The sequence below is a fragment of the Petaurus breviceps genome, unplaced genomic scaffold (genome assembly GCF_028583685.1).
Source record: "Petaurus breviceps papuanus isolate PSGF00001 unplaced genomic scaffold, PetGlider_PUasm1.0 90823, whole genome shotgun sequence".
In the NCBI taxonomy this organism is placed as follows: domain Eukaryota; kingdom Metazoa; phylum Chordata; class Mammalia; order Diprotodontia; family Petauridae; genus Petaurus; species Petaurus breviceps.
The window spans coordinates 16,498,254-16,506,104 of record NW_027187352.1 but is presented as its reverse complement, the minus strand read 5'-3'; the positions used below and the strand labels follow the sequence as shown (position 1 = coordinate 16,506,104).

Below are 7,851 nucleotides of genomic sequence, written 5' to 3'. Positions count from 1 at the left end.
CTCTCTCTCTCTCTCTCTCTCTCTCTCTCTCTCTCTCTCTCTCTTTCCCTCCCTCTCTCCCTCTTTCTGTCTCCCTCTCTCTCTGTCTCTCTCTCCCTCCCTCCCTTTCTCTCTCTCTCCCTCTCTCTCCTGGGTCCCAGTTGTCTAATTTCTACAATGAGTGACTTAAATTTGGTGATTTCTAAGGTCCGTTCCATCTCTGATAATCTTAGTCTAAAACCTGTTTCACTTGGAAGCTCAGAGAATGGAACCAGTACAGCATACTGCAAATCACTGTGGCTTTGAAGACAAGATCCAAATCACTTAACTTTGCTAAGCCTCAGTTTCCTTATCTGGAAAATGTGTATCAACACTTTGTATTCTAACCTACATTGTTATTGTTGGGGAAAGAAATTTGAAAACTTTAATATGCTGTGCACGTGTGAATTATTATTATTGTCCATTGTTGTTCAGTCATACATATGTAGACGATAGAGGAAAACAGGGCTTAATGGGACCTGGCACATAGACTGAGTTTTTCCTTATCATATCTCTTTCTGATGGAAGTGAAAAGTGGAATTTAAAATACCAGTAAAGACCTTGCTGATGCCAATTCTGGTTAATTGACTTCTGGTTAATAGAAGTTTTATCCTGAGTAAACATAAGGAGACTAGAATCAAGCGTGAAGGCTCACTAAGTCTCCTATGGTGGAAAATTCCACTTCTCAGTGTGTCAAAGCAGGTTGGCAACCTGAGAAATGTGCTAAGTCAGGTGGAGAAGATGAAAGGATGGTAGAAAACTTAGCAAGACCATAGTCTGCCTGGCAGGGAGCTATTGATATCTGTCTCATTGCATGGAGGTCATGTCTAGTGATGTCAACAGCAGGGAGAACGCATACACAGGGGAGAGGTGCACAGACTTGCCTGAGGAATTAAAGGCCGCCAGAGCAGTATGTAAAAATGGTTCAGCCCTCAGCCCAGCTACTCCAAAACAGCCGTGGCAGCCTCCTAATTAAAGAGGTAACATGAAACCGGGAGGGCATCTGCGGAGCCTGGTGTCGTAAAGTGAAAGCAGGAAGGCTCGAAGACCATGTGTCTGAGGAGATTGCAACTGGTTCTCTTGAAAACGATTAATTAATTAAAGGATTGTAAAATTCGAACTAGTGTTTACCGAAGCGCCTGTTAAATCAGATTACTGTGGCATTTTTCCTTCGGAGGCCTGTTGAACCAATGATCACTCCTTTGGTTTGAGGTAAGAGATGGGGTGTTATTCACCTGATCCCCCTCACGGCCACTGAATGTCAGAGCTGGAAGGGAATTTGGAGTTCACCCAGTCCAACTCCCTGGTTTTACAGGGGAGGCCACAAGAGAGTCGGAGGGATTTGCCACAAGTCCAGCCAGGTGTGTGAAGAAGAGGTCCCTTTGGTTAAGAGGCTGTTTGTAGCAGCAGAGGAGGGAAAGAAGCAGCTGCTGGACCCTCCTTTGCCAGGAACCAAGTAAGCTCAAGGCAATGATTTAGCCTCTCCCTGCCTCGGTTTCTTCATTTGTCAGAGGGGCCAATGATCACTAGCTTCTGTCTATTCTGTAGGACTTTCAGAGTGTTGTGAGGTAGGCACACCACCTGCTTTTCCTTTAAACAAAAGGTAGACTCCTTTGGGAGCTGCATTAATATGTATTGATTGCTTCTAGTTAGAGTGCATTCGAGAAATCATGGGACATAGATAGGAATGGTGTGTGTGTGTGTGTGTGTGTGTGTGTGTGTGTGTGTGTGTGTGTGTGTGTGTGTGTGTGAATGAATGATAAAAATTTGGTGTAGAGAAAGAAGAAGTAGTTCTAGCACCAGAGTGCTTGGGGATCAAATCTGTGAATGTGGCATCATTCATGCTGTTTTCTCATCGGTTGACCTAACCATGCCTCCTTCAATACTCCCTCCCCAAATCCCTAATTTTTTTCAGGAAAGATCCCCTAAGCCTTTGTGAAGGAGACTACTGTGGTTGGATTGGGCTCTCTATGATTTAGGGCTGTAGGAATTGTAGAGATGGCAAGTTCTAGAGAGAAACTGGGAAGCCTGATAGAAAGATCCAGAGCACCTGAGGGCAGTCACTCTTTTTAAGAGCTACTGAGTGTCCAATATTCTTTGAGGCAGCTCCTTCACTGTAGTCCTCCAAGAGACTAAGGGCTTGCTGCCAATGCTGAACACGTCGCCAGGAGAGTTGGACTCAGCTCCAAGACTTTCTCCATAAGATATTCTCTTGCCAGAGCTGATCAGATGGAAGAAGAGGGGTCAGGTCTGTGGATGAGGGATGGATTACTCCCACTGTAATTTTGTTCAGTTGTCTGACTCTTCATGATCCCATTTGGTGTTTTCTTGGCAAAGAAATTGGAGTGGTTTGCCATTTCCTTCTCCAGCTCATTTTTACAAATGAGGAACTGAGGTAGTATTAAGTGACTTGCCCAGGGTCACACAACTGGTAAATGTCTGAGGACAGATTTGAACTTGGGGTCCCCCTGACTCTAGGCGCAGTGCTCTATCTACTTGTAATAAGATATTCCTATTATAATAGGATCATAGGTCTCAAACTGAAAGGGATTTCTGTGGTCTTCTAGCCCCACCTCCTCTTTTTCTAACTGAAGAGACTGAGACCCACTGAGATTGAGTGACTTGTGTAAGGTCACATATTTAAATGTTGGAAATAGGATTGGAACCCAAGACCTTTGACACTGGAACCAGTGCTCTTTCTACTGTGCTGTTACCTTCTATGTATAAAGTACCCTGCACACCTTTAAGCCTCCCAGATCCACGTGACCTCCCATTATTATCTGGCATGGGTACAGAATTTAGGGAAGCATCTTCCCAAGTTATAATAGCTCACATTGACAAAGCACTTTAAGGTTTGAGAATCCCTGTACACAGAATATTTCATTTGATCCTCACAACAGCCCCAGGAAGTAGATGTTATTATTAACCCCCTTTTTATATTTGAGGAAATTGAGGCAGACGAAAGTTAATTGACTTGCTCAGTGCCACATAGTGTCTGATCAGGATTTGAATTCAGATCTTCCTGAGATCACAGCAATGGATATGAATGCTCCCTTCCCTATCTCTAATTTCAATAGTCCTACAATTATAGCAAGTCACCTCTCCAGTTCAGCCTCCTAGGACTTTATAGGATACAATTTAGAGCATCACAAAATGTTTGCCACTTTCTCTGTTAAGCTTCACCCGGGTGCCGTCCTTCAAAAAATGTTGTTCTGGGCATATCATACTCAGTTCTATTTTGTGGCCAGATGTCAGTTCAGAACAAAGCCCAGGAGACCCAGGCCACAGAGCTCATGCAGGTGTTGATTTTTACCTGATATAGATGGGACAATCTCTCTTGCAGACTAGCCAGTGAACAAACACCCCATGATGAATGGTTATAGGATGCCACTAGGAAAGCTAATGAAATTAAAAGCAGTTAACACAATCCCACTGAGCCCCCAAGAAGGTCAGTAGACATCACTGGCTATTAAAAAGAAATTCCATTGAAGGATTGTCCCTGAATCCAGGCAGCAGCAGGATTAATGGCATAATAATCACAGCTTACATTTAGGTAGCACTTTACAAAATGCTTCTCTCAAGAGAACCCTGTGAGGTATCATGAATATAAAGCTGGAAGGAACCTTAGCAATCTCTTAGTTCAACCTCTTCATTTCAAAGGTAAGGGAGATGAGGACGGAAGATAATGACTTGCCACACAGGCAGGAGACAGCATTGCTAGCTTTGTTGTGGCTGTTCAGTCATTTCAGACCCTTTGTCATTCCCTTTGGAGTTTTCTTGCCAAAGATACTGGAGTGGTTTGACATTTCCTTCTTTAGCTCATTTTTCAGAGAAGGAAACTGAGGCAAACAGGGTTAAGTGACTTGCCCAGGGTCACACAGCTAGTATCTGAGGTTACATTTGAACTCAGATCCTCCTGATTCTAGACTCTGCATTCTATCCACTGTGCCACCTAGCTGCCCAGGCATAGCTGGCATTTGAACCTAAATCATCAGTTTGTTCTCCTTGCTTTCCATGCTGCCTGTTTTATGAGGGGGGGATGCAGGAGGGCCTGGCGGGGAGGCTTGCTTATGGTCACTTGGCTATTTAAGGTAATTCCCAGTCTTTGGATTTCCACTATCCCTCTGCTTCTCCATCTAGATTAGCCTAACTAAACTAGATCTGCATATAAATAGTAATAATGAAAGAATCCAATTCTATTTGAGAGGGGGAAATGACTATCTGAAGGTAAATGCTTTTCATAAAGCTATTAATCCATGCACTGAAAACATTTTTCAATGGTATAATTGATACCCCAAAATTTCCCAGCAAAATATATAACAAGTAATATCTGAGTGCTGTTCTAAAGGGGATAAAAGATATTGGTAGTTGTTTGTGGATTAAATGGACTTTATATTCATACTATTTTGCAGCAACAGTATCCTAGGTAGAGCATTGGGCACCGTTGAGAGTATTATTAAAAGTGAAAATGAGGGACAAGTTGGAGAAGTGAGCAACTGTGGCAGGATGAATTTCAGGAGGTGCAAGTTCAGCAAGAAATTCAGGGCCATAACGAATCATGGATTCGATAAGACACTGCCTTGATCTCATAGACTTGATTATTTTTTTTAGGCAAGCCTCATGCTTCAGTATTCCAATGGGCCTGTGATTCTAATGGTGTGGATATTTCATTCACTGGAGCAGATTGCAGTCCATCCATGTCTTTTCATAGAGCCACAGAATCAGCACAGACCCCAGCGGCCTTCTAGTCCAATCCATGCCTTGAAAAAAAATTTCCCTAGAAAACTATCATCCATCCTTTGCTTGAAAGCTTCCAATGAGGGGAAAGAGACCACTTCAAGGGATCACTCATTCCTTCCTGTGTTGAAGAGTTCTGAGTGTTAGGAAGTTTTTCCTCATGTCAAACCAAGCTTATCTTTGCAACTTCTATTCATCGCTCCTAGTTGTGCTCTGGGGTCAAACCAAGCAAGTCTAGTCAAACTACTCTATGGTAGAGGTTTAAGTCTTTGTAAACAGTTATTGTGTCCCCCTGAGTCTTCTCTTCTCCAAGGCTAACCGTCCTTAGTTACTTCAGTGGATCTCCATATGGTGTGGATCTAAGACCCTTCCCAATTCTGGTTGTCTTTTCCAAATGCCTTCACACCTTGTGTGATTCTTCTTTGAGTCTTTCTGTAAATCTTCCACGGAGAATCTATCCAATTTGCTGGAGACCTTCTTTTTTTCACATTTCATGAAAACCAGTATAACACTTGAGCTGACTGTTATCCTTCACTCTCACTACCCGATCAGCCCACTTCCATCTGGATTCTCACTAACAGGAATGGAACTGTTGCTAGAGTAGAAAGGATTGGAACCAAGAAGGGTAGGGTGGAGAAGGATTAACTCCATCTTAGAGTTCATGATATAGAAGAAGAAGGACATCGGAGCAGAGTCTTATACACACTCTCAATTTTAGGAAAGTGTGTTTCAGAGGACTCAGAGAAAATATATAAAGGATCACATAGACTAAACTATACCATTTCAGTGAAGTCAGCCCAGGAGAAATGGGAGATGACCAAGAATAAAAGTATAAAATGAGAGAAGCTTGGATAGACAGCAATTGTTCTAAAAAAGATCTAGAGGTTTTAGTGAACTCCAATCTCAGTATGTCAGCAGTGTAAGGTGGCAGCCAAAACAGCTGATATTGGGGAGTTTTACTTGTCATTAAGACTAAATTTGCCCCTTTGCAGCTTCTACATATTTCTCCCATTTCCATCATCAGGGGCCATAAGTCAACTCCTCACTGTCCCGGTTTTCATTAAGTCAGGAGCGGGGAAGTTAGCAGTACCACTCTTGTCTGTCTTAATCAGACTTTATCTGGACCTCATTATTTTCAGTTCTGATCAGCCCAGTCTTGACATATATAAACATCATGGTGTTCAGAGAAGGGCAACTGAGATTGTGAAAGAATTTGAGTCTATGACACATGAGGGCCAACTGAGTTCAGGAAGGAATTCACAAAGCCGGAGGAAGAGAAGATTAAGGGGAGTCATGATAACTCTTATCAAATATGTGCAGATCCATCATGGGGAGTAAGGATTTGACTTGTTCTTTTTGGCTCCAGAGGATAGAAATGGGAACAACAGGGAGAAGCTGCAAAGAAGCAAATTTAGGCTTACTGACAAGTAAAAACTCTCCCATAATTAGAACTTTCCAAAAGTACAGTGGATTGTCTGCACAGTGGTAGTGGGCTTTTCCTCTTTGGAGGTCTTCAAGCAGAGTTTGTTGGATGTTCAATTGATGGATGTCATAGTAGGTATTCTATGTATGGGTTGAACTAGATGGCTCCTGAGGTCCTTTCCAGCTCTTAAATTCTGTAATTCTGTCATTTGTAGTCATATATTGTCTTAATCATGCCTTTTATAGCACTTTTTTTTTTGCTTTTTGGAGGGCAATTGGGGTTAAGTGACTTGCCCAAAGTCACAGGGCTAAGTAAGTGTGTCAAATGTCTGAGGCCAGATTTGAACTCCGGTCCTCCTGACTACAGGGCTGGTGCTCTATTCACTGTGCCACCTACTGTCCTATGGCACTTCTTGCACTCCTCATTGTTGGTAATATATTTTATCCAGTTATAACAATGAAATCTCCATAAATGTTTCCTTTGTGCTTTCAATCACCTGCAATTTAGATGCTCCCCAGATTACTTCCCACATTAATGCAACACCAGGAGAGTATTGGTCTTTCAAACATTGGGCTTTAATGATGAAAAGAAGCTTGGGATAGTTGAAAGTGCTATGCATCTTCCTAAATGAGATTCATTCTGCTCTCCTATTAATTTCTGTCCACCCTTAGGGCTTGTTAAGCAAACACAATACCAGGAATTACACAGTGTAGGATAAATATATAGTATACATATATATATGTGTGTGTGTGTGTGTGTGTGTGTGTGTCTATATATAGCATACATATACATATAGCAGTCCCCTTAAGAGTTCTGTTTCAGGAAAGAGCTCTGCATTTGGAGGCAGAGAATCTGAAGTCAAATCCTGTCTCTGCCACTGTCTATGACCTTGGACAAACCACTTTTCTTCTCCTGTGCTCAGTTTCCTCATCTGCAAAATGAGTTCGATTCATTGACCACTAGAGTGCCTCTCACATCTATGTCCATGATCCACCAACCCTCTTTCCAATTTGTAACTAGAAAATACGAAGAAATGGAAATGATTCAGAGATCAATAAGAACAATGAAAGGTTACTGAGATAGGGACCCATTAGAAAGTACCAAAGGAAGCAGTCAGTCTAGGAAAGAAAAAAACTTCAAACAGATATGTATACCATGGCTACACAGCCAAAAGAATCAAAATGCAAACAAGATCTCCAGGATTTTCTCTTGTCTAAGCCTGTAGAATAACTGAGCCAGTCTTTGAGTAGAAGTTATTAAAATAATACATGGTGATGAGGGTTGAACATAGGAGGCAGAATGAGCTACAAGAAAGAGGATCACCCTTGGAATATGATGTCTTGACTTTGAATCTCACTTTTGATGCTAGCTACAATATACTCATGGGTCTTATAAGGAAAGCATTTTCTAAACCTTAAGGTACTAATTGAATGTAAGTTGTTGCTGTTGTGTTTTTTTTCTCTATTTCTGTTGAGAGAATATGAAATTAATAATGATCTGCTACATTTATTGCTCTAATAGTTAAACTTAAGGTCTCCCTCTTCTTAGTGGCCTCTCCATTCTAGATAATCACAAAATTCTAGAATCACAGATTTGGAAGAGGCCTTAATTAAAGATTGTTTAGTTCAACCCCTTCTGGAAGTATGAATTCACTCTAAAATATCTCCAGAGCC

At 41.7% G+C, this 7,851-nt stretch overlaps 1 protein-coding gene across 31 annotated transcripts in view; it reads left to right on the top strand.

Moving 5' to 3' along the window:
* The window catches only part of DLG2 (discs large MAGUK scaffold protein 2), a 2,470,643-nt gene that overhangs the window by 2,223,222 nt on the left and 239,570 nt on the right, over positions 1-7,851 (top strand). Inside the window, exon 1 of one of the 31 annotated variants that reach the window (XM_069070989.1) lies at positions 992-1,230. The exons of 29 other annotated variants lie outside the window; for them this stretch is intronic. The gene's annotated coding sequence lies outside the window, so the exon portion shown is untranslated. Of the gene's footprint in view, positions 1-991; positions 1,231-1,451; positions 1,475-7,851 lie in introns of those variants that run through there. One more of the 31 variants, XM_069070991.1, reaches the window with a different exon arrangement.